Genomic DNA, 27856 nt, shown 5'->3' with positions numbered 1-27856 from the left:
AAAACTCCCAAAGTCATTTTTCACTATTGTAAAGCCTGCTCCACTCATTGGCCAGCATTGCAAATTCCTTTATACATTTTTAAGTGCTAATTTCTAATCTGAAAGGAGTGGCGTTGTCATGTTTGATATTTGTGCAATGGTAGACAGAAATCATGCTTACTGGTGAAGTTGGATTTAACATTACTATTTTAGAAATGGCACTTTTACAAAGTAGGCATTTCTCTGCACTTACTGCTCTCTGCGCCTTATAGTCTGTCTCCAATCCACGCCTGGTCTGTGCTCGTTGACAGCTCCCCTTGTGTATTCCACCCAGACAACCATAAACACAGGACACTCAGCTGCATCTGCACTCACCTGTGTACTGATGGGTCTTCCTGGGCAGGAAGGGTGAAGGGGCTTTCACAATTTAAAGGCAAGTGGACTGACCCCACTCAAAGGACTGGTAACCCCCCACAGATCTCCCAGCAGACAGGGCTGGGTTGAAAGGGAAATTGGTGCACTTCAAAACCACTCCTTGAAGTCTCTTCTGCTTCAAAGGCACATATGGGTATGTATATAGGGTCTGTGCTCCCCTAAATCAGACACTTTTGGATCTACAACTAGAATCTGTCAGAAGGACTGCAGTGCTGCCCAAAGGCTCGAATGAACTGCTTTTCTCGAAGGACTGCTCTTCTGCTTGTTGCCCAGCTGCCTGCTGCTACCTGACACTGTCTGAAGGATTTTGCCTTTCCACCACAAGCGATCTCCAACTGCTTTGCTGCTACCTGACTCTGTCTGAAGGACCTTGCCTTCCCACTACAAGTGATCTCCAAGGGCTGGTCAGCTTGCCTCCTGTTAAGAAGTCTCAGGGCCATCAAAGACTTCACGTGAAAGAGAAAATCCACGGCTCAATATGTCAGAAAAATCGACTTAGCGCCTGTCTCGCACCTGCAGAATCAATGCAGCGCCTCTCTCACGACTGAAAAATTGAGACATCGCCTGCAGAATTGATACAGCTCCTGCTTCACCGCAGTTCCATCATCACAGCGCATCTGGATTTTCCATGCATCGTCCCTGGGTGTTAATCTGTCATCAAACTCACACCGCAGTAAGGAATCACGGCTGTGTGTCCAGAAATCGACTCATTGCCTTTCCTGCAAGGAAAGAATCAACACATCACCGTCCCTGCCAGTAAGGAACCAACACATCATCTCCCCTGTGAGGAAAGAATCAAATCATCACCTCCCTTGCGCGCAGTAAGGAACTAAGGCATCGCTTTACTTTTGACACATCCCAGGTACTTTGTGCTAGAGAGTTACAGCCACAGATTCCTAGGGATTAAGACCTTCTTAAACCTCTAAAAAGTAACATCTTGACCTGTGTATATTAGAACTTTGTTGTTTGGGCCCTGCTTTATCCAGGTCAATATTATCTATTTTTCTAAACTGATGTGGAGTACTTTTTGTGGTGTTTTCAGTGCACTGTGCTACTGTATAAGTTGTTGCACAAATACTTTACACATTGCCTTTTAAATTAACCCTGCTTGCTCTGTGCCAAGCTACCAGAGGGTGAGCACAGAATAATTTAGGTTGTGTTCTGACTTGCCCTGACTGGGATTGTGGTTCCTACTTGGACAGGGTGCATACTTCTGCAAACTAGAGGCCCAGTTTCTAACACCTTGTATGTATGTATTTATGCAACACAAACAGAGCTAGGAGGCAACCGAGCACTGAACATTATTTGAGGGAATTAATATAATTTACAAGATCATGAAGATGAAATGGGGATTACAGAAATGCAATTGAAGCATAATATTTCACATTTTGAAGGCAAGAAGATTAAATGATTTGCCCAGAATTGCACAACGTGAAGTCAAGAAATTAGGCTAGGTTTCAATCAGGGATGCCCAGGTTTCTGAATAAGCAGTCCTAACCACTGGGCCACATCTGCTCCCTTTTAAAAAAATGTTTATTGTGATTCTCAACACAATTAGCAAACAGCATCCAAATGCACAATATGATGTGACAGGAGGACGTACAAAAGGATCTTTGGGGATGGTGGGAAGATGGGCTGAATTCTCTTAAGTGTCCACTGGTGGCAGTGTAGTTTAATGCTTACATGTGCAAAGTGAATGTTAAGTCTCTTCAGAATTTGGTATTGTTTACCTACCTGGATGTGTTTTAATTATTTTATTTGTTAGTTAACTAGGGATGATCCTGTTGTGGAAATATGGGGTGGGATCCTTAAATCAAAATAAAGTACAAATACAAACTACACCATAAATTATACAAATTATTTTTAGTGGGTCACATACTTATACCACATCACTCGACAATTACTACTATGGACAATTATTAATTTCAATCTTAATATGAGAACATATCCCTCTCTTTAATTATATTCGTACTTCCATAAACAATGATTCATAAGTGAAAGCAACACACATCAATGAAATTGTTCCTAATGAAACTTACATTTATCAAAATAAATAATTTAACATATTATATTACAATGCACGTATCCACCATTTAGTGAAGTGTTGTGTCACATCAACATAATGCTCAATTTGGTGAAACACATATTTACAGATCCACATAAATTAACATATAGATATAAACTTGCAAAACAAATACACACTATTACATAGCTGTATTCTTCATGGGAGATAATAGAGGTTCCATGGGCAATGAATATACTTGGGACTGTATTAGGATTAGGGGTGGGCGGTAAGCTCCTCTACACCAGAGTAGTTCACCGAGGTTTGCCACTCAACGCTCCACATGGAGTGCAGAGTTCATCAAAAACTCAGCTACTTCTGCTTGACGGAGTTTAGTGCACCCATCCCGTTTTTCAGTTGACTTTCTAGTTCTTTTATTAGAAGAACCCCATGTCTTTCTTTCTTTCCTTCTACATGCATAGTGAACTGTTTGAACTACAGTCACGAGCATGTTTGGTGTATTGCATGTTCAGGTGTAGGAGCTTAAGTCATTTGCGCCAATGACAGCAGGTCTTCTCTATCCAGTGATGTCCCCAGTCTGCTGCTTTTGTAATTGGTGCTGGCTGGGTTTGGACGATGGAGCTCCAGGGCTAGGGGATTGTATGGCCTCTGAGGGGGAAGCTGATGGAGAGAACCATGGAGCAGCTGAACCGTGTGATGGGGTTCATGCCAGAGCCCACACCGTGGAGCTGCCAGAAGGTACAATGTAGATCATAGGGGTAACTGTAGAATGTAAACAGTAGGGCACAGATACCAAATAAAATGGGGACACTTAGATGCATTTTTTGACCCACATCCAGGCGCTTGAACTATCAATGTTCATGTTGAGGTGGGGGAATGGGGCAGAAAAAGGCTTATTCCTGCGCATGCCTAGGTTGAGGATGGAGAGGGCCATGTGCGACCCTTGGCAGATTTTATTATCTGCAGTGATGCTGCGAGAGTGCATAATGGATGGAAAAGCGCATTATCTAGAACTTCCCTGGGATATAGGTCAGAACACTCAATCACCTTGTCAAATCACACCCCTGACCCACCAGGCACTGCACATCATCTCCCATCTGATGATAATATGAAAATGTTATTTCTGAAGCAAGTATGCCATATGATATATTGCCACCCCGCAGACAGGAGATGGCACCTGCTGTAACTCACATTGTGCTTTTATTTCAGGACAGTTACTTTGTGAGAAGAATGTTTTCAAAGAGACACGTGCGTTTAAAAATTATATTTGAAATAATATTTAGAGGTGCGTGTTGACTGGAATTATGTAGGCCTAGGAATATAACGGTTATCTGTGGTGCAGTTCTTTTCTTCAACAACCTACAGGCCAGTTTCCCCCGCCTTGAAACCTGTGTCTGCCCAGGAGTGCACTATTTGGCCCAACCCCGAGTTATTTGCAGCTTTGCACCTTGTCTTTCCGCTCAGCAGCAACTGTGCAGCACAGAAGAGCCATTCAGCGCCGAGAAACGTGGCTCAAAGGGCTTTCTAGGACATGGTCTAAATGTATTCATCTCAGAATAAACTTGACGGGTGGAAGGTAATGATAAATGGAGCATTTAAAAGTATTCCCAATGTTGAGAATGTGTGTGTAAACATCAAATGTTAGTTGGCCTTATTTTTATCATGACACTGTAAATATAGCTGCTAGCAAAGCGTCCTTTCCAGATGTCAAAATCACCTGTCAATTCTGACAGCTACAAAGTTGTAATTTGTGCAGCTGTTGGAACTGAGTGATGATTACTGGGGGTGGGTAGAACTCTGCAGAAAATCGCAGAGTTTTAGCGTAACTCTGCGGAATTCCAAAGAGCAAAACTCTGCGAGTTCCGCCCACCCCTGATTAGGATTTTTCAAGATAGGAAATAGCGATAGGGATTTTCTACATTAGGGATGATCAGCGTTATATGGCATTTAGATATACTTGGCACTGTATTTTCATGAATACTGTAAGGAAATGGTACGGCTGTTTTACTCACAGGGGATTATAGACTTTAAATGGCAGCTGAACAAATTTTTCTCTATATTACAATGGTTCTATCAGGGGATTGGGACTAGATAATGTTTACATGGGGGATCTTGGAGATTAAAAGGGTGCTGTATATCCTGGGCACAACATTTTACAGAGCCTGGTTATGCCTCCTTGATATATTGAGCAATTGACACTCTAGAGAGAAAGAATTACCTTGTTAAACTGCAGTGACAGGGAACTATACCCAATTGCACTACTGTTTGGTTTCCAGTAGTATGGCGCAGGGGGTATCAGAGATTTCTTACTTGGCCTGCTATTTGTTGGACCATTCCCTGTTCCTGATGAGTTTTGGGAGGGAGCGTAGACGCCGATACCACTGTGGCGACTACGAGTTGAGGCACTGAGAGATCCCTTGATAGAGACCATGGTCAGTGTGACATTAACACATAACTTTGCCGAGAACTGGGGCACAGTGGGTAGCAGGGAATGGACTGGGAAGTGATGATGGCAGACCTATGGAGGGTGTGCCTCAAAGAAACCTATGGGGTTAAGCAACAATTGGAACAGGCTTTATAAATGCACGAGGAGAAACTGGGAGCTCTAGGCGCAGTGCTTCATATGCACCCGGACAAACTAGCAGACTGGGGAGAGAGCTGCAAAGTATTACTGGATCATTGCATAGAGTCAAGAAATACAAACATACTGCGTATCTCCAGCAGCTGCACATGGAGGGTGACAAGACTGGGGAGATGTTAGCCCAACTGTTCAGACTGAAGAATCCTCAAATCTCAGTCCTGACAATGTATGATGATGTGGGGACCCTGGTATGTATGCAGCAGGCCATTACTGGAGAGGTGAGGCTCATTTGAGTAGGACCTGTGCTATGCAAGCGGCGAGTCTGATGGAACGCGTTAAGGGATATCTGGTGGGAATAAATCTTCTGAGACTTGACTTGGAGTATTGCAATTCTTGTGGCTATTTTCGGGCTCCAAACTGCAAAAACTCCAAGTAGCTATGGTCTACTGTGGAGTTTTACCACAGATACATAAAAACAGTAGCTAACAGACTGTTGGAGGTATACGAAGAGGCTCTCAAAAAATGTGGTCTTCCGTTGACAGTGCGCAAAGCACTAATTGGGATAATGCAAAAGCCAGGCAAGGATCTGGTGGTGACCCCGTTGTATAGACTGGCATCCCTTTTAAGCCTAGATATTAAGCTCCTCAGCAGCATACTTATGTGCACCTGCTCCCCCATGTTACAGCCTTAATACATAACAATCAATCAAGATTTAACCCAAAGAGAAATATCCTTTCCAGTCTGTAGACCCCCCTTGCGAGATGATGCCTATGCTCTGGTGCTACTGGAATTGAGCAAGTGTTTGAATTATTTCTGGTACATGCTGAAGAAGGCGGGTATATGCGCTAACTATATACAATTGGTTTGTCAACTCTACATGGATCTTTGTACTAGGGTGCACTTGGGAAGCGAGGTCTTGAAAACCTTCAGTCTATATAGAGGAGCCAGGCAGGGGTGCCTTCTATTGCCACTCCTGTTCACACTCGTGATGGAGCAAATGGTGGTGAGACTGCACAGGACGATGGACTCCTGGGGATCATAGTGGGGAAGACTACTTATGTGGTCTCCCTCTACACTGCCGATGCCCTTATATATCCGAGACAGCCAGTATATTCTGTACCAATACTCCTGAACGTGATGCAGAATTGGGGGAAATGCTCCACGTTAACCCAGCAAAGTCCAAGCTGATTCCATTGGGAGGGCTCCCCTGGGAGGCAGACGGGGTCCGCTACTTGGGGATCTGACTTACACACACAGATGTTCTAGGACTTTAATATTGGGAGAGTGGTGGATAGGCTACGGGAATAGGTCAGGCACTGGAGAGATCTTCCTCTATTCCTAAAGGGCAGAATACCTATACTGAAGATGAGTATGCTTCTGAGTTGCCTCTATGTACTCAAGGGCACCCTATATGCAATTTGCAGACATTGCTCTAAATCTATTGACAGCCTTATAGTTGACTTGTTGTGGATGAACAAGCAGAAACGAGTTGGGTTGTCCACATTAAAAAGGACCTGGAGCCAAGAAGGTCTAGAGATTCCAAACATACAGCTATACAATATGGCGGCACATACACAGCACGCAGTGGTTTGGCTCGACCCTGAGAACACCTGGGAAAGAACACTTCTGCAGGGTACTCATGTCTGGAGGTCCTTGACTATCCTACTGATGTGTCAGCTGTGAATTCCTTCTAATACACCCTATATTGTGTACCAGGTGTCTGAGATATGGGAGCGGGTGGTTAAGACAGTGATACAACGTGCACCATATGCCCTGGACACGTCACTTTGGGCGTCCCCATCCCTTAAAATAGTGGAGACCATTTTGGTGCAGAGGTGGAAGGACAAGGGCTGGAACACATTGGGGGAACCTATATCCTGGTGGGTGGTTTCTCACATGGGAACATGCTATGGAATCATTCGAACTGGGAACACAACAATATTCACAGTATACAAAGATCTCTGGCACAGCAACAGACTTGTAACTGACCTTCCTGTATCAGCCCCTGTGCTGCAGCACTCTAGTGACGTTACTGGAGATGGCATAGGGCTGCAGACTGATATCTCATGTCTACATGGCACTGTACAATGACTTCCCAAAGATGCCACTTTGCATCCATGCCAAATGGATAGAGCTGCTGGAGGAACCCCTCACTGCAAAAGACTGGGAATGAGTACATGAGGGGGTATGGACTGTTAGCTCCAATGCCAGATTTAAATAGATTCAATACAATTATGTGCAACAAGCTTAACTCTCCCGAAAAGCTTTGCATGCCATAAATACCACTCGGTTAGATAGTTGTGCATGCTGTCTAGTGGCAGACTTCATACACATGGTGCAGTGGTCTTGTCTGTCCCTGTCTTCATATTGGCAGGAGGTGCTGTGAAACCTGAACATGGCCCCTGGGTGGACCATACTGCAGAAGGTGCAACAGGTGTTGCTGGGGATGATTCCCTCCCCTTCCAACAAAAAACTTAGTAGAAATGTAATTCTACTTGACTTACTGTTAGTAAAATACCCCATAGCCATAAGACGGTTGGGTGCAGCACCCTCAAGGTATGTGGAGTGGGTGAGAGATTACTAAAAATGGGTGCCTGTTGAGGAAGTACGGATGAAGCATGTCCACAGAGATAAAAAACTAGAAGATGATTTGAGAGCCTGGGCTACCATGGTGTCTGCTTTAAAGGAACCTCTTTGAGGATGTCCCATTCGGGGAACTGGTTGTGTGAAGTACCCAATGTCAACCAGGTAATTGGAGAGAAGGGGGGGATTCTGGGTCCATATGGGAATGTAACTTGACATTAGTTTAATATAAGACTGCTGTGATTAACTGGACTGTCTCTGGGGGTCATGTATGTGAACAGGGATTGGTGGTGGGGGGTAGTTGGGATTCATTTAATTGGCCTTAATGAAGATCACTCACTGATGTTGAAATGCATATCTGTTGAATATTGCTGATGCTAATTGTATCCTATGACACGTCAATAAAGAGCATTTGAAAAAAAAACATATACCTGCCACTGTAGTATAGTGACAAGTGTTGAGGAAATGGACAAACATATTTTTTACATGGGTTAAATGGCTGGCACATATACATTGTACTGTTATTTAGTAAATGTAGAAGGTCAATGGGCATAACTGTATTATGCATAGGGGATTATGGGTGTTAATTGGCCATTGATTATATATGGAAATGTTTTAGGATTATTCAAGGTAGGAAATAGTTATAGAGAATTTTCACATTGGAGATGATGGGCATTAAATGGCTTTTACATATACCTGTCACTGTATTTTCATGACTACTGCAAGGAAATTGTAATAGCTATTTTTTTTCATAGGGAATTATGGGCTTTAAACAGCTGTTAAAAACATGTTCTATATTTTAAATGTCTGCTAGAAAAATGGGAATAGATAATGTTTACATCAGGGGTTGTGGGGGGTAGAATCTGCTACATATCATGGGCACAGTAGTTACATTGCCCTACATGGGGAATGGCGGGTATTAAATGGCTCTAACATATTTCAGTAACTGTAGTGTAATGGTGTATGTTGAGGAAATAGGTATACATATTTTTATAATGGCATGATGGGGCTTAAAAGGCTGGTAGGTATGCCTGGTACTGTTATTTAGTAGATGTTAAAGGTAAATGGACATAGCTGTATTCTGCATGGGGGATAATACAGTAAAGGTTACGTGGCCATTGAATATATGTGGGACCGTATCAGGTTATTTCCAGGTAGGAAATAGGGATAGGGATTTTCTACATAGAGAATGATGGGCGTTATATACCCTGTGGCACAATGAAGGTGAAGGCTGGCTATGGTGGGATCCTGCCACACCCCAGGGGCAGGTGCACCACCAGCACGCCTCACCCGCTCCATCAAGGAGGTGGAGCATGATCATGTGTGATAGGACCCGAAAGATGGTGCACTATGCCTAGGAAGGGCAAAGCAAGAGGAAATCCTGGTGGAGGTCCATAGTGGTCCTGATGTGCACATTGGCCATCCAAACTGGGTACAGGGCTGAAAGACTAATCAAGCTACCTAGTAGCTGGTTCCCTTCAAAGTTTCCCTCAGGATAGCTGATGCCCAGAAACACCAGTTTTACCTAGTAAAGTGAATGATTAGAGGTCTTGGGGCCAAAACGATCTCAAACTATTCTCAAACTTTAAATGGGTAAGAAGCTCGGCTCATTAGTGTGAAGCCAGGCATCGAATGCAAGTGCCTAGTGTGCCACTTTTGAGAAGCGGAATTATCACTGTGGGATGAACCAGACATTTGATGAAGGAGCCCGATACCGACACTCATCAAAACCCAGAGACGGTGTTGTGCTAAAGACAGCAGGGTGATGGCCATGGAAGTTGTAATCCACTCACCTGCCAAAGTAAGTAGTCCTGAAAATGGATTGTGCTGGAGCGCTGGTTCCATACTCAGGTATTACTGGCCGTGACAGCTGGAGGGGCTAAGCCACGGGGAGTACAAGGGAAGCTGCAGTGCGCATGGAAGCATTAGCCCATACTCAGGTATTGCTGGGGATGACAGCTGGAGGGGCTAAGCCACGGCGAGTAGGAGGGCAGCTGCAGTACACATGGATGCACGGCGAGGGCCCAGGTGGAGTCCTACCAGGTGCAGGTCTTGCTGGTAGTAGTAACTATTCACAAGTGAATTTCGAAGGCAGAAGTGGAGAAGGGTTACATGTGAATAGCAGCTGAACATGGGTTGGTTTGGTCACAGGAGATTGACGAACACCATTTGGAAGGGCAAGGCAATGGTGTCTGTTTTCCTTGGTAGACTGAAAGGGAGTCGGGTTCTGATCCCCGAACCATGAGTGGCAGAGATAAGCATCCATGCAATGTCCAGTGCAGTAACTCAAATGATCCCGGAGAAGCGGAGGGAAGTCCTGGGGAGAGTTCTCCTATCTTTGTGATGGGCAGGGCTTCCTGCAATGGGTTGACCCCAAGAGACTGGCCTGAGCTTGGAAAGGGTTGTGGTTCCGACAGCATCTGGTGAGTTCTTGCTGGTCTTTGAAAATCCGGGAAGCTGGTGTAAATCTCCTGTGTGGCCATACGCATATCTGCAGCAGGTCTCCAAGGTAACCAACCTGTGGAATGTTGGAACAATGCATATAAAGGAAGTCAGTAAGTCAGATCTGTAAATTTGAGATAAGGAGTGGCTCTAAAGGCTGGGTTGGTTGGTCAGGAGCATGAAGAGGGGCTGGGCACATGCCAAGGCTGGATGAGATAAAGCCCTCCAGGGTGGCAGTGACTCTGGACATGAGCCATGCACTTTCTGTGGATTGCCCCAGCTGCGGTGGCCACCTCTACCCGTGCCCCTCCCTAGGACACGAGGGCACCATTCTGCCTCGGTGAACGCCTAACAGCTGATTTAGAAAAGGTGCAAACCAGGGGAATCTGACTGTTTCATTAAACCAAAGCATCAGATAAGCCTGAGGTGGGAGTTGACACAATTTGATTTTTGCCCATTGTTCAGAATGTCAAAGTGTAGAAATTCAATGAAGCATGACTAAACAGCTGGAGTAACTATGACTCTTAAAACTAGAATCTCTTAATCTCTTCTCAGTCGTAGTGGCCTTTCTCTCCTAGTGGTCTAGCTGAAAACTATCTGAATATCACTATACTCTGGGAGGAGAAGTTCATAGAGCAAGGCCAAACAAGGTTCTATCATGGCTGTGAACATGGTAGTGAAAAATGGCAATGCAAACAATCTCAATACCAGATGGGGTAGTTCCTTGATATTAAAATCCCGCCTCCCACAAAGGGAGGCGGGCTACCTGCTTGTGGCAAATATCTGCCTAATTGGAGAGCTCTGCCACGCCGAGGGACAAAAAGAGCCCACTCTCAGCTTCTCAGCAAGTGCTCCTGAAGCTGCCTTACAATGCCTGAGCCTAAAATTGCCAACACCAGGACTTCATGTGGATGAATCTCTACTCGACTATCCCAGCATCACTACGAACATCCCACCCTTAGAGGTGAGCACTTAGTTGCACTACTCTGCAACCCTACCTGAGGGTAAGAACCTGTATTATACAAAACAAACCTACCAACCAGAGCAAATAAGGCACTGGCCCTCCCATCCTATGCCTGATCCTAAGACGTCCACCTCCATTTAATACAGCTTTCTCTAAAGCATGCTCAAGACCTTTATTACTTCAAAACTACACACATTGGGGTCCTAAATTTCCCCACATCAACAGCAACCCAAATTGCAGACAGTAGGGGGCTGAGAATAATCCCTTACACGTCAAAGTGCTGTACCTTGCTATTCAACAATATGCATTGCTGCACCATATAACATTATTTAAGTGTTACTAATCTAGAAAGGATTCTGAGTTCTGCACCTCACCGTACCTCCCAAAATTTGGCACCTCTGTCAAACATGTCAAGGACTACCGAAATCCCACCAGTGCACCCAATGCAAAGTATACAGTAAGGTCCGCTCTCAAAATGGCAGACTCCAAACTGCACAACCCCCAAAGAAGTGAGGGGAGGTCTGAAAGACACCAAACCAGCACAAAAGAGACACAAGCAGGACTCCCGGTCCAAGACTCCCCTATGAAATCTAAATCTGAGAACTCCGCAACTCTAGACCTAATTATGCAGAAAATCAACATGCTACATGTGCTTGCTCAATCGACAAAATCCACCACAGAAACTCTACAGAGGGACCTTGCATCTTTAAAACAAGAAATGAATCAACTGGGTAGCAGAGCCTCTGAAATAGAATCACTGATAAACATCCTGGAAGACCACAAACAAAACTCTTCTTAACTTTATCAACCACCACTGCAAGACTGGCTTGACTGTAAAGGAACATCACCAAACTTGAACATAGAAATAGAAGAGGCAACTTGTGTATTTATGGACTTTCTAGAGGTAGCAAAAACCAAGGTCCTTATTGTGTAGCCTTCATTGAAAAATGGATTCCTCAAGTACTCAATATAAACTTAGACAAGGACTTTGAAGTAACGTGAGAGCACAGAGTTCTGACACCTAAGCCTGCAAACAGTGAAGCTACAACAGCCTTCATTTTCAGGCCCCTCCGCTACTCACATACTGAAGCCATCCCCACACAGATGAAGAAAATACAAAGAATTAAGGGGCAAGGCGCCTCCATTGGGATCTCCCAAGATTACTCCAAAGACACTGTCAAGAAACGAAAGGCGTTTCTGTCCCAAAGGAAAACTCTGAAAGATCTGTCAATACAATTTTTGTTTATTGGTCCTGCATGAATAAAAACAACTTGCAACTTCAGAACCATAATTTTTGAAGACCCTAAGGAACTGGACTCCTACATTGTGGAAATCAAAGACCTGAAAATTACTTCTCAAAAACATGGAAGAAATGGCTAACACTTAAAACAAATTCTTCCTACTAGCTTTCTACTCACTTAGTAACATACAATAATCAATGCTGCCCACAAATGGCCTAAACAAAGCCCAATTCACTTCGACCCCATAATGCTGCAGAACTTGATCGACTCATGGGATTGACACATGGCCGTACAAGCGCATTCTTCCATAATAACTATCAAAGGCCAAAATATTTGTTTGAGTTGCTTCCACTTCTTCAAACCGAGACAAAGTAAATAAAGTGGTCAGTAACCTATAAAACCTTAACTAAACTAACTGGTGCCTACTAACCTACTAATAAACTAACAATGAACCTAACAACCTACCGTTTACCCTAACCAATGGTAAGATTTTGCCCCTCTTCTTCAATGACTGGTACTGTATCTATAACGACCTACAGACTGCTCTGGTTAAATCGGATGTTTTATAATTGCCTTCAACCCGATGAATGATTTATTGCAATGTTTCATCTTCTCACTTTCAACATCATGTCGATTTATCATTTATCATATTAATAATAATTTATATTGATACCAGCCTCACATTGATAATAATATCATACAAATCTAGTGCCATCCAATGGGTACTTAGCTGTTGTCCAATTGTTATTGAAACTGTGTTTTGACCCACAGGTTTGACAATACAAAAATCACTTATGTTTGCACGCACTACCTGCAATACAGTAACCTGGGGTCACTTGACCGACTCACTTAGATATGTGTTGAATCTATGTTGAGAATATGCTGGCATTATGTGAACATTATGCTGGTACTAGGTACTAGGTTGATATATGTTGATATATGTTGGCTCTAGGTAGACACCTTACTGATAACTCATTGAAACTCTGTTGGCTCTATGTTGACACTATGTTGATATTATGTTAGCACTATAGTAACAGTAAGTGGAGTATTTACTGCAAACTGTACATTGTACTCCATAATTATGAAATACATCGGGTACCATTTTTCATAACCCTAACTGTTCACTCAGCAGAAAAATAACGTGTCACCAACTAACACCCATCCCACAAATAGCCACCTCACTCACTACAAAGATCACACTCCCTTTGTATACTACAACTACTACACCTGCAAATACATTAAAATAAACCACAGAATACACATTATTATCCACTTCCACTAAATGGCAACTAACTCACTAGGCACACCTATGGAAACAACGCCATGCACTCCAGCCACCATACAATATAGGTAAATTTACCATACTTAAACACTACTGTAACTCTTAATATACATCCTATTTCATACAGGGCATGGCAAGACGGCACTCTGGATCTAGGCTTGACCACTTGTGGCCTCCATCGCCTCTCAGTTAGAGTTTGTCAGATATCTCTCCATGGTATCTAGATTCCCATCACAAATATTTAATCAATCATTATACTCTTCTCCATTTTCTTTTTACCTTCCATATCTTTCTTCCTGTCTTGCACTGTGCTACTCTACTCTCTCCTGTCCCTCCAACATATCCCCTCCCCTTTCTCTCTCACCCATTCCGTTTCCCCTCATCCATGCCATCTCTTCAAAGCCACCTGCCTGCCCCCACCTGCACCTCACCAGCAAACAATAACTCGCATTTAGCTGGTCACATTGACTAGAAGACTCACTTCACACAAAAATGCAGAACATAAAAATACTTATTGACAAGGGTCTAAATCACCCAACCAAATTACAGAAAATCCTAAACTATACATACAAACTAAAGGGAGACCTCGTTCTCCTTTATGAAACCAAGGTGGCCATGAAAGAGGCAATCCTCCTAAAATAAGCATGGGTTAGTGACTTATCAGGTGCCCCATCCACAAACAAAAAAACGGGCTGATCACCCTTATCTTGAAGGCCTTTTGCCTCACTATCCTGTCCTCAGAAGCAGACACCGAAGGCAGATGGCGTCTTACTGAATTCCAGAGGGGCAACACTAAAATTATAGTCAGGAACATTTATGCCCCCAATAACGACAACCATACTTTTTTAATTAATCTCAATAAAAAACTCTCAACTTCACCTCCCAACTTCAGAATGATTCTAGGTGGAGATTTCAGTTTACCCTGGGAAACCACCCCTGACAGGAATTCTGTATGTCAGTTTAAACTAACTAATTTTAAACATGTGCAATACTCTTAAACTTAAAGATATGGAGACTATTCAATCCCACAGGGAAAGATTACTACTTTTTCGTCCATCCACACAATAGATTCTCGCACATTGATTGTATCCTAATTGACAAATCTCACGTCCCAGCCAACTCTTCCCCAAACATTGAACCAATCCTAGTCTCAGACCATGCCTTATTTCATTATTCTATGATATTGCTTGTAGTATATCAGGAACAAAAACATGGAGAATGAACGACCTCCTCATGGAGGAGCCCTCCTTCAAGGAAATATTAAAAAAAGAGATCGATGAATGCATAGAACTCAATAGGTCTTCTGGTCCAAATACAAAAATCATCTGGGATGCCCTGAAATGCATTATCACCTAGCACGTAATTAAACTTATGACGTAGCAAAACAAACTAGACAACAAAACCTTAGATCAAGTAGAACTAAAAATAAAAGCAATAGAGAAAGATCTCAAACACACCAAAGACAAAACTCAATTAAACAATTTAAACTGAAGCATGAATACAAGAAGATTTTGAGTAACAGAGCACATCTAATAGTCCAGAAATACAAATGCATCAATTTCTGTGGCTGCAATAAAGCTGGCAAAATACTTGTGTCTTATTTAAAACATCCAGAAGAAAAGACTCAGCTCTATAACCAACAAACATAGTGTCACATCGACAAACGAGAAGGACATCCTAAATACCTTAAAAAAATGACCATAACCTTTACTCCAAAAGTAATAACACATCTTATAACATATGCTTGAACTACCTAAGCATAATTAATGTAACTAAGATAGATGAAGCAACAAAAAAGTCACTAGAACAACAATTTCTTGCAAAGAAATCATAAACGTGATCAAAACAATAAATTCCAGGAAGGCTCAGGACCAGATGGCTTTCCAGCGTCATTCCATCAAACTTGGGGTACCTCTCTAACTACTCCCTTAGAAGACTTATTCACCCACTTCTCCTCCACTGACTTCGTTGAGGGCTTCGCAGCAGAGGCAACAATAATTGTTATACAAAAAGAAGGGAAAGACCCATCCGATCCCAAGAACTACCGACCCATATCCCTCATAAACACAGACTGCAAAATATACGCAAAAATCCTAGCCATCATAATAGAGCCTGTTCTCAAAAACATAATACATCCCTCTCAATCAGGATTTATCAAAGGGAGACTCAGCGTGGATAATATTGGACTTTTTAGCCATGCGACTGGAATAGGCAAACTCCTGCACCAACCAACCTACGCAGTAGCATTAGATGCAGAGAAAGCCTTTGATAAGGTATTGTGGACCTTCCTCCAAACCTCACTAATCTCCTTCAATTTTGGCCCTGCTCTCTCAAAAATGATTCTTTCTCTATACAAAGAATCGAAAGCTGGAATAAACATCAATGAAAAGTTGTCTAATCCCTTTCACCTCCAACAAGGAACCAGACAAGGATCCCCTCGCTCCCCCATACTATTTCTACTAATGCTAGAACAACTACTTACATTGATAAGAGAAAATCCATTCATCTCCGGTATCCCTTTCTCATCAGGCCCACAAAAACTAGCTGCCTATGCGGATGATTCTCTTTACCACCCAGGCAGACTCAGCCTTGCCGCACATCATATCCACTATCAGCGACTACTCTAAGATGTCAGGCTACTACCTCAACAACTAAAAGACCGAGGTTCTTTGTCTCAATGTATACTGCAGCAGCTCACACATAAGCCCCTCTGGACTCAAATGGGCCCCAGATAAGATAAAATACCTGGGTATATGGTTCACCCCTAACCTTAAAGACTTCATCGATCTCAGCGATAGCTTAGACAAATAATCAACCAGTTTTATTACTTGGTGAGATAGTATAGAATCTTTCAAAATGATGATTACCCCCCTCATTAACTTTTTGATCAGCATGTCCCCCATATACCTCACAGACACATTGTTTTACTAAAATAGACATGTTACTTACCAAATTCGTCTGGAAGGATGAAAAGCCCAATATTGCCCTAAAGAAACTGAGACTTCCTAAAAAAAACTTGGTGGCCTAAACCTACCCAACTACCGGAGATACCTACATGCATTCCTAGCGAAGCAGAGAAACCACTGGCTCCTAACCACCACCAACCCCTCACCGCCATGACTCACTATTGAAATCGCCATTACTAAACCCTTATTCCTCAGTTTATTTCTAACCATCGAAAAAATTTAAACACACCTCTCTATAAAGATTATATCAAGCACAGTACAGGCACTCTAAAAAATTTACAACAAACTCCTAAACAAAATTAAACAGTCATGTCTATTAATCAATCAATCAAAAAATGTGTAGAGCGCACTACTCACCCGTGAGGGTCCCAAGGCGCTGGTGGGGGGGGGGGGAAATCATGTGGGGGGGCAGGGAGGGTCACTGATCGAACAACCATGTCTTGAGGTTCTTTCTGAAGAGCAGGAGGTCTTTGGTTTTGCGAAGGTTGGTGGGGAGGGCGTTCCAGGTTTTGGGGGCGAGGTAGGAGAAGGACCTGCCTCCTGTGGTGGTGCATTGGATGCGGGGGACTGTGGCCAGGGCGAGGTCGGCTGAAGGGAGGTTGCATGTGGGAGTGTGGAAGTTCACTCTTTCGTTGAGGTAGGTTGGGCCGGTGTTGTGGAGGGATTTGTGTGCGTGGATGAGGATCTTGAACGTGATTCTCCTGTCTATGGGGAGCCAGTGAAGGGATTTGAGGTGTGGTGAGATTCGTTTGTGGTGGGGAGGCCAAGAACGAGGCGTGCAGCTGTGTTCTGGATTCTCTGGAGTTTGCGTTTGAGTTTGAGTGCCGGCATAGAGGGCGTTACCGTAGTCCAGTCTGCTGCTGATGAGTGCATGGGTGACTGTCTTCCTGGTTTCTGGGGGAATCCATTTGAAGGATTTTTTTAGAGTGCAGAGTGTGTGGAAGCAGCATTGATTTGCTGTGTCATGGAGAGGGGGGGGGTCTAGGATGATGCCGAGGTTGTGTGCGTGGTTTGCGGGGGTGGGTGCGGGGTCTAGGGTGGTGGGCCATCAAGAGTCGTCCCATGTGGTTTTGTTGGGGCCGAAGATGATGATCTCGGTTTTGTTTGAGTTGAGCCTGAGGTGGTTAGTGGTCATCCAGTTGGCGGTGTTGAGGAGAGCAGCGTGTAGGTTGGTTTTGGCGGTGGTGGGGTTGCGGGTGAGGGAGAGGATGAATTGGGTGTCATCTGCATGGGAGAGGATAGTGATTCCGTGTGCTCGGAGGATGTTGGCTAGGGGCATCATGTAGATGTTGAAGAGTGTGGGGTTGAAGGAGAACTCTTGGGGGACTCCGCAGGTGATCTTGGTAGTGTTGGAGTGGAAGGGTGGAAGGCGGACTCTCTGGGTCCGGTCGGTGAGGAAGGAGGTGAGTCAGTCTAAGGCTTTGTGGTGAATTCCTATGTTGTGGAGGCGTGTGCAGAGTGTGTGGTGGCAGACGGTGTCAAAGGCTGCGGAGAGGTCTAGGAGGATGAGTGCGACGGTCTCGCCTTTGGCGACTTTGGTCCTGATGTCGTCAGTGCATGCGACGAGGGCGGTTATCGTGCTGTGGTTCTTGGGGAACCCGGATTGTGAGGAGTCAAGAGTGTTGTTTGCTTCGAGAAAGTGGGATAAGCGGGCGTTGATTTATTTCTCTGCAACCTTGGCGGGGCAGGGGAGGAGAGAGATGGGGCGTTAGTTGGAGAGGATCTTCGGGTCGGCTTGTTTTTTTTTAGGAGAGCAGTGATTTCCACGTGCTTCCAGGGGTCTGGGTAGGTGGCGGAGTCGAAAGAGGAGTTGATTATGTTGTAGAGTATGGGGGCGATGGTTGGGCTGGCTTTGTTGTAGATGCGATGTGGGCAGGGGTCGGTGGGGGATCCGGAGTGGACGGAGTTCATGGTTTTTTCGGTTTCTTCGTGTGTGGTGCGGGTCCAGGTGGAGAGTGTGGTGGGGGTCAAGAGTAGGGGTTGGGTTGGGTGAGTGAGGGGTGTGTGTAGTATGAAGCTGTTGTGGATGTCCAGGATTTTGTGGAGGAAGTGGTTGGAAAGGGCGTCACATAGGGGCTGTGGGTGTGCAGGGTCTATGTTGCTGGCTTTGGGTTTGGCAAGTTCATTAATGATGGTGAAGAGTTCTTTGCTGTTTTGAGAGTTGTTGTTAAGGCGTGTCTTGTAGTGATCTCTTTTGGCGGTGCGTATGAGTTGGTGATGGGTGCGAATGGTGGTTTTGAGGGCGGAGAAGTTGGTTGTGGAAGGTTCTAGTGGCCATATTTTCTCAGCTTGGCGGCATTTGCGCTTGGAGTCTTGGAGTTCAGGGGTGAACCATGGGGCGTTCTTGATGTTGCAGGTGACGATGTGTTTTCTGAGGGGGGCTAGTGTGTCTGCACAGGTGGTGATCCATTTGGAGAGGTTGTGTGCTCCTGTGTTGGGGTCGTTGGCGTGGGGGGGGGGTTAGGGCCAGTTGGGAGTTTAGTCGTTCTGTGGGGATCTTGTCCCACATGCGGTAGGGTGTGGTGTGTTGATGGTAATGTGTGGGGGGATTTGGAGAAGGAGAAGTGGACGCAGTGGTGCTCAGTCCAGAGGAGTTTGGTGGTGTGGGTGTAGGCTATGTGTTGGCTTGCGGTGAAAATTGCGTTGAGCGTGTGTCCTGCTGAGTGGGTGGGTGAGGTGACCAGTTGTTTGAGTCCGAGGTTGGTGAGGTTGTCTATGAGGGAGGTAGAGTTGTGGTCTTGTAGTTTTTCTAAGTGAAAGTTGAAATCACAGAGGAGGATGTAGTCTGTGGAGGTGAGGGCGTGCAAGCTGATGCTGTCGGCGATGGTGTCGCAGGAGGCGGGGCGTGGTCTGTAGATTAGTGTACCTCTGAGGGTGGAGTTGTTGTTAATGTGGATTAGGAAGTGCATGTGTTCTGTGTTGTCGATAGTGTCTTGGGAGCTGGTGGTGACTTTGATGGTGTCTCTGTGTAGGATGGCGATGCCACCACCTGGCCTGTTGAGGCGGTCTTTGCGTTGGAGTTTGTATCCCTTGGGGGTGGCGATGGCTATGTTGGGTTCTGAGGAGGGTTTGGTCCAGGTTTCCGTGGGTAAGGCGATGTCAGGTGAGTGTGATGTGATGAGGTCCTAGAGTTCTATGGCATGTTTGTGAAGGGAGCGGGTATTGAGGAGCAGGCAGTTGAGGTGGTTGTGGTGGGTGGCATTGTTGTGGTGCGTGAGGGTGTTGTTGCAGGGTGTGTTCTGGTTGTGGGCTGGTGTGCGGCGGGGTTGGTTGGTGGGGGCAGAGCGGGTGAGTCTTGCATTGGGGGTGTTGTGTTTGTTGAAGGAGAGGTCGCTATGGTTGGCGTGTGGTGTGAGGGATGAGGAGCAGGAGAAATGACAGGTGTGGCAGGTGAAGGGGCCATGAGTGTGTGTGGGGCTAGATGGGGTGCACGTGGGGCGGGGCCTGGGTTGAGAGAGTAGAGGGTGAGGGGGGAGTAGGTGTGTCTGAGAGGGCCAGGGGGACTGGGCGCAGTCTTGACGCGGACGGGCGCAGACGGGCTTGCCTTTGGCGCGCCAGCGGCACGCCCGCTGCGCGCGTCCACACCGCAGCTGCCATAAGAGGAGGGGAGGGTGGGAGTAGCAGCTGGGAGGAGGGAGGGCTTGACGAATGAGAGGGCTGGGGGGGTGGGGCCACAGGGGACGCAGCGGCTGGAAAAAAGGAAAACAAAGACGGTGAGAAGGAGGGGGGAGGCGGGAGGGGCTGCAGGGGACGCAGCGGCGGGAAAAAAGGAAAACAAAGGCGGTGAGGAGGAGGGGGGAGGCGGGAGGGGCAGCAGGGGACGCAGCGGCAGGGAAAAAAAGGAAAACAAAGACAGTGAGGAGGAGGCGGGAGGGGCCGCAGGGGACGCAGCGGCGGGGAAAAAAGGAAAACAAAGACGGTGAGGAGGAGGGAGAGGCGGAAGGGGCCGCAGGGGACGCAGCGGCGGGGAAAAGGAGAGAAAAATATGGAGTGGAGGTGGCGCAGATGGCGGAGTGGGGAACTTCCTGCGTGCAGAAGCAGGGTGAAAGGTTTCACCCTGTTACCGCACTGCAGCTGCCATAAGAGGAGGGGAGGGTGGGAGAGGCAGCTGGGAGGGGGAGGGCTTGACGAATGAGAGGGCTGGGGGGGTGGGGCCACAGGGGACACAGCGGCGGGAGAAAAGGAAAACAAAGACGGTGAGGAGGAGGGGGGAGGCGGGAGGGGACGCAGGGGACGCAGCGGCGGGGAAAAAAAGGAACACAAAGACGGTGAGGAGGAGGGGGGAGGCGGGAGGGGCCGCAGGGGACGCAGCAGCAGGAAAAAAGGAAAACAAAGATGGTTAGGAGGAGGGGAGGGGGCGGGGGGAGGGTATGTAGGTTTAGGGACCCGAGCATAGGTAGTGCACCCATAGGTGCACTGTTGAGGTGTCCAGTGTCATTTTAAAGGCAGGCCTGCCTTGCTGACTGCTTTTAAATTAAAGTTATATGCAAATTCGACTTTGGTATTAAAAGTACTTCTAAAGTCTTAAACAACCTTATTTTTACATATAAGCCACCCATAAGGTGTGCCCTATTTGCCCCTGGGGTTGGATGCCATGTAACTATAAGCAGGGAATTTATAAAAATAGTTTCATAAGTCCTGGTGAGGTAAAACAGCCAAATTTTTTTTCTCCCTCATTGTAGTGAATGGCCTCAATAGGCTAGAATGTGGAGACTATGGCCCTCATTCTGACCCTGGCGGTCTTTGACCGCCAGGGCGGAGGACCGCGGGAGCACCGCCGACAGGCCGGCGGTGCTCCAATGGGGATTCCGACCGCGGCGGTAAAGCCGCGGTCGGACCGGCACCACTGGCGGGCTCCCGCCAGTGTACCGCCGCCCCATTGAATCCTCCACGGCGGCGCAGCTTGCTGCACCGCCGCGGGGATTCCGACCCCCCCTACCGCCATCCAGATCCCGGCGGTCCGACCGCTGGGATCCGGATGGCGGTAGGGGGGGGTCGCGGGGCCCCTGGGGGCCCCTGCAGTGCCCATGCCACTGGCATGGGCATTGCAGGGGCCCCCGTAAGAGGGCCCCTACATGTATTTCACTGTCTGCTCCGCAGACAGTGAAATACGCGACGGGTGCAACTGCACCCGTCGCACAGCTTCCACTCCGCCGGCTCGATTCCGAGCCGGCTTCATCGTGGAAGCCTCTTTCCCGCTGGGCTGGCGGGCGGTCTGAAGGCGACCGCCCGCCAGGCCAGCGGGAAAGTCAGAATTACCGCCGCGGTCTTTCGACCGCGGAACGGTAATCTGATGGCGGGACTTTGGCGGGCGGCCTCCGCCGCCCGCCAAGGTCAGAATGAGGGCCTATATTTTAATTTATAAAGTCCCCTTAAGTAATAGATACCTCAAGTTTGGTATCAAATTAATTGTTATAATAAATCCCACAACTTACAATTGTTGGATTAAATATAACTTGTTTAGGTAAAGAGTTTTAAACTTTACCTAAAAAGTTGCCAACTTCAGCCCTGCAGTATTTTTGGTGCTTTGTTCTGATTAGCCAGCCTCTGGCAGCCTAGCCAGGCTGCCTTGATGAGATGTGAAGTGGCCTGGCTCAACACAAAGAGGTGTGCCTGCTGGAGGAGATTTTCCCTCAGCAGATGTAGACTAAGGAAAGGACATTTGGAGAAACCCAGCACCTCCCTCCCATCCTGCAAACCCAGATAATTAGGTGCCCCCTTGATTAGATTAGGAGAGGGCAGGAGAGGGGTGTGCTTTGGACTTTTAGCCTCACCAGTGGGTCGGCTCACAGATGTAACCTCCAAAAATAATTTTCAGCCATGATGGATTTTTGAGGAATGTTGCTCCCTGAGATTGTTTTTTGCCACACTTCCCAGAAAGTGGTCATCACAGGGGAAAGGACCCTGCACCTGATTGCAGAACCAGGACCCCCTGTTTTTCACTCAGGAGCAAGGATACAACTGGCAGATCTGCACCCAGACCTCAGATCCCTACCAGGATGAACTAGAAGAGAAGAAGGACTGCCCTGCTGAACCCCTGACCTGCACCTGAACACTGCACGCTGGAGGACTGCACCAGCTGCACACTTGGGCTTCACCACAAGAAGGACTTTGCCTGGCTTCAACTGGTTCAACAAGGGACTCCCTGTTTGCTACAGGTGAAAACTTGCTAACCAGAGTCCCCTGCACCAACTCCTTAAGAACTTGACCAGCTGACCACTGTCCAGTGCCCAAAAAAGAATTTGCACTAGGTGCATTCTGGGAGTTGTAGTCAGCACCCTCAAGGGGCATCTCAGAGCTTCTGGAACCTTGGGGTGAGCTGTGGACCTCAAAAGAACCTCAAAGGAACATCTGAAAGAAGATCCAGAAGTTTGGAGAACTTTTGGAAAAAAGCTGCATAAAGGGACCGACCCGCCACAGCAATTCTAGCCTGACTTGCCAGTTCATCCGGGTGAAGAAAATCTCTGAAAAAGTGACTAAGTCCGAACGTAGGAAGTTGACTGGGACTTCCCAAGCAGTGTATCTGAAGAGGGCTCCAGGGAGGTCGGATCAAGAGTCAGGTTTGCCCCGGTCGAAGGATTTTCATCTCGAAAAAACAAGGTAAAAATCGCCACTGAGGGCTACAACGACGCGTATCCCAGGAAGAGTTCTAGGAGGTCGGATTGGACTGGTGACTTGGTCCCGCTGAAGAAAATCTTCAAGAAAATGACTAAGTCTGAAAGTAAAGTTTTGACCGAGGCGTCTCGTGAGCTGTAGCCGAGCAGGGTTCCATCGCGGTCGGCCTCAAACTTTGACTTTGCCCCGGTCGAAGTGTGACCAGATGACCAGATTGGCGCTATTCGTTTCTAAGCGCCAAAAAGCAACAATTCTTTAAAAATTCATATCTCCGGTTCCTTTTATCCAAGTTTATTCGTTTTGGTATCATTTTAAAGCTAAAATTATTTCCTATGTTCTTAAATTGGTTTAGGTTTTTAAGCTGTTTACTGTGTATTATTTAATTTACTGTTAAGTGATATTTGAATTCTTTACGCTTTGTCTCCTAAGTTAAGCCTGGTCGCTCGTTGCCAAGCTACCAAGGGTTGAACTAAGTTTAATTTACTGAGACCTAACTGGACCTAAGTGGAGGTTAGTGGCCTATTGCTAAGTGTAGGTACTTACCTGCCCTTACCAATAACCCATTTTCCAACATTTTTGGTGCTCAGTGGTGGGATCCTGTACTTGTGTTCAGTATCACGTTACAGTTTTAAGTAAAGCAAATAAAAAATCCTTAAAATTGTCCTAGTGCTAAAATTCTTTTTAATTTTTAATCTGCATTAATTTCAGTTATCGAATTTTTGTGATTTTTCTAAATTCTTGTTTTAAATTTTTGCAAAAGGTTTTTGTTGAAAACTAAGGAACCATGGAGCTTGATCTACTTAGCCTACCCACTCTGACGGTAGTTCAATTTAGGGGATATGTACTGAGAGGGGGTTGCCTGCAACCACTGACCTCAGGAAGCATATCCTGATTAAATCCCTGACAGCATTGGCTGAGGCCCAAGAAGTAGGCCCAGAGGAAGCTCAGGAGGAGGAACAAGCAGGGGAGGATGCTAGCTCCAACCACTCAGGGGAGGGAGGGCATCTGAGCCTAGGTGAGGAGGAGGAAGACCGGTCCTCACTGCACACAGTCACTAAGTTCATACCCAAGGCTAGTTGGGGGAAGGGGGTCCCTTCAGATGGAGAGAACCTGTCCCTTAGAGAAAGAGAGCTAGAGGCCCAGCTAGCATTTATAGCTTTGGGGGCAGGGAGCTGGCCCTAGAAAAGAAAAAGTGGGCAAGGGAAGAGAAAAGAGATGACAGAGAAGCTGAGATGTCCATAGGTGGGGGTTTTTGCCCCAGATTACCCAAGGGGTGATTCCTGTCTATGTAGAGGGCGATGACATAGATAAGTGGCTGGGGGCCTTTGAGAGGGCCCTCCAGATGAGGAGAGTTAAGCCTCAGTACTGGGGTTCACTTCTTTGGGAGGGATAGGCTTCTGGCCTTGAGGGAAAGAGGCAGATTCATACCCCAGTATGAAGAGATGCTTAACTAAAAAGTTTTGTCTGACCCCAGAGCAGTATAGGCTCAAGTTTAGGAACACCCAAAAGACAAGCACCCAGTCCTGGGTGGACTTTGTAGACATCTAAGTTAAAGCACTAGAGGGCTGGATACAGGACAACAAGGTAAGTACATTTGAGGGGCTTTACAATTTGATTATGAGGGAGCACCTTCTAACGAACTGTGCCCAAGAGAAGCTCCGCCAGTATCAAGTTGACTCTAAGTTGACCAACCCCAAGAGAGCTGGGGGAGGCAGCAGATGACTGGTTAAGAACTAGGGTTAACCCGTGTCCCCTAGGGTGTGATCAGAAAAAGGGAGGACATGGTTCTTCTCAGGGGAAGAACCACAGTAAAGATGATAAAAATCCCAAGGAGTCCTCACAAGAGTCCCCAAAAACGACTCAGGGTGGAAGAGGCTCAAGCCATTCCACTTCTAAGGGGAAAGGGTATCAAGGGAAGAATTATGATCCCGTTAAGGCAGGAACGTTTCAGGAGCTTGCTAAGGCCGGCAAGGGCTTTGAGTGCCATCAACCTGGACACAAAAGAGGAGATGTTATCAGCTCAGGTGCGACTGGACCTAAGAAGGTAGCTGTAGCTCTTGCCCTCCCAGTAGAGTGTCTGCTGGGAAATGATCTTGAAGCATCTGAATGGTCAGAGGTGGAGACAAGGGTACATGCACAGATGCTGGACCTCCGTGAATGGGTGTGTGCTGTGACCAGGTCACAGGGAGCACAACAGGGAAGTGCTGGATGCCTGGACCCTGGAACAATGGGCCAAGCCTTCAAGAAGAAGAGAAAGGGCACTGGGTCTGGCTTGCCAGCCCCACAGAAGTACAGAGGGTCAGGAGGAATCCAAACCTGAGGGGGAGGATCTGACCTCTGAGGAAGGGCCACTTCCCCTGCAAGCTCAGCCTGACTTGGCAGAACTGCAAGGAGCAGGTGGGCCCACCAGAGAAGAGTTGTGCCATGGACAAAGAGAGTGTCCCACTCTTGAGGGCCTAAGGAAGACTGCTGCCAGGCAAGAACAAGGGGATACCAATGGGACCCACAAGGTTTACTGGGAGGATGGAGTTCTCTACACTGAGGCAAGGGACCCCAAACCAGAGGAAATCAGAAGAGTGGTGGTCCCCCAGAAGTATAGAGAATTTCTCCTCACTTTAAGCCACAATATTCCTGTAGCTGACCATTTGGGACAGATCAAGACCTGGAACAGGCTGGTCAACCATTTTTATTGGAGCTAAATGTCAGAAAAATTCAGGGAGTTTTGCAGCTCCTGTGTCACCTGCCAGGCCAGTGGCAAGGCAGGGGACAAGCCAAAGGCTCCCTTGATACCACTACCAGTGGTTGAGACTCCCTTTGAGAAGGTGGGGATTGACATTGTTGGTCCCCTAGACCCACCAACTGCCTCAGGCAACAGGTACATTTTGGTGGTTGTGGACCATGCCATCAGGTACCCTGAGCCAATATCCCCCAGGACAGTCACTGCTCCCACAGTGTCTAGAGCCCTACTTGGTGTGTTCATCAGAGTGGGATTCCCAAAGGAGGTGGTCTCAGATAGGGGCACACATTTTATGTCTGCCTATCTGAAAGCAATGCGGAATGAGTGTGGTGTTACTTAAAAGTTCACCACCCCCTATCACTCACTCCGAAGGTAAACATCTCCACCGTGGACTACCGCGACGCGTATCTCAGGAAGAGTTCCAGGAGGTCGGATTGGACTGGCAACTTGGTCCTGCTGAAGAAAATCTTCAAGAAAATGAATAAGTCCTAAGGTAAACTTTTGACCGAGGCCTTCCGCTTACTGTAGGCAGATAGGGCTCCATCGCAGTAGGCCTCAATCTTTGACTTTGCCCCGGTAGAGGAGCGACCAGATGACTAGATTGGCGCTATTCGTTTCTAAGCGCTAAAAAGCATAAATTCTTTAAAAATCCACATCTCTGGTTCTCTTTATCAAATTATATTGATTTTGGTGTCATCTTAAAGCTAAAATTATTTCCTATTTTCATAAATTGGTTTTTGTTTTTTTCAGCTGTTTTCTGTGTTTAATTAATTACTGTTTTGTGATATTTGAATGCTTTACGCTTTGTCTCCTAAGTTAAGCCTTGTCGCTAGTTGCCAAGCTACCAAGGGTTGAGCTAGGTTTAATTTACTGAGACCTAACTGAACCTAACTTGAGCGGAGTGGCCTATTGCTAAGTGTAGGTTCTTACCTGCCCTTACCAATAACCCATTTTCCAACATCATGAATTTGTCGAAAGTCAGTAGCCATCCTTCATTAATGAGGTCTCCCATTGTTATCAGGTTCGCCGCTGTCCATGGATTCACGCCAGGGTGTTTGATCCGGGCTTGGGCGTCCAGTATATGTATTATAGCAATTAGTAGAGAGTAGGGCAGGTTGGGAGATATACCGTGTACAAATCTACACCAGCAGATATGGGCAGTGTCCACCAAATTTGTTCCCTTTGATGGGGAGCAGGTTTTGTCTGTTATCCAGGGGGGTGCTGGAGTGAAGCCTAGACTACTGGATAAGGCATTTTTTTCTGCATGTGGGGAGTTCCCTTAACCAGCAAAAGGGCTATTGCAGTTGGGCATCAGCATAGTATAACTCTAGTATCAGAATTTTTGCTACTGCTACTCGTCCCATAGGAGAAAGCGGCAGACTGCACCAAAAAAGGAGCGAGCCCCAGGCAGAGCAAACCGCTTGGTCCAGGTTGCCCTCCTTGAGGTCTGTCATGGAATGATGTATTTGTATTTCGAGATACTTAAATGTGGTGTGGCACCATTGCAGATGGTAATTAGGAAGGATAGGTCATGCATGTGGTGGGGTTTGGTTTAAGGGAAAGAGGCAGGATTTTGACCAATACACCCTCAGCCCTGAAATCTCGCCAAAGGAGTCTAGTAGGGTCATTACCTCCGCAATAGGGACTGTGTAGTCGCATAGATATATTAGTGCATCATTGACATAAAGGGATAAAATATGATGCATTTGTAAGTCTGGGATCCCCCATCGCCATACACGCAGATGTAGGTGAAACGCTTTGATCGTGATTAACAATGGTAAGAGCGGACACCCTTGTTTTGTACCCCTGTGTTTGGGGAAACTGTCCAAGATTGTCCCAGATTGTGTGCCCTGTTTTCACTCTAGATACTGGGTTAGAATATGGGTCAATATATCAAGTTTAAGAAGCCAGGTCCAAAACCCAGGCGGGTCAGGGTCTCTGTGAGACACTTCCAGCTAAGGGTATCAAAAGCTTTTTTGATATCAAGAGAGATTGCCACCTTTCCGTA

Source organism: Pleurodeles waltl, chromosome 1_2, assembly GCF_031143425.1.
Source record: "Pleurodeles waltl isolate 20211129_DDA chromosome 1_2, aPleWal1.hap1.20221129, whole genome shotgun sequence".
Taxonomy (NCBI): Eukaryota; Metazoa; Chordata; class Amphibia; order Caudata; family Salamandridae; genus Pleurodeles; species Pleurodeles waltl.
The sequence above is the reverse complement of the archived record's forward strand: the minus strand, read 5'-3'. Positions refer to the sequence as shown.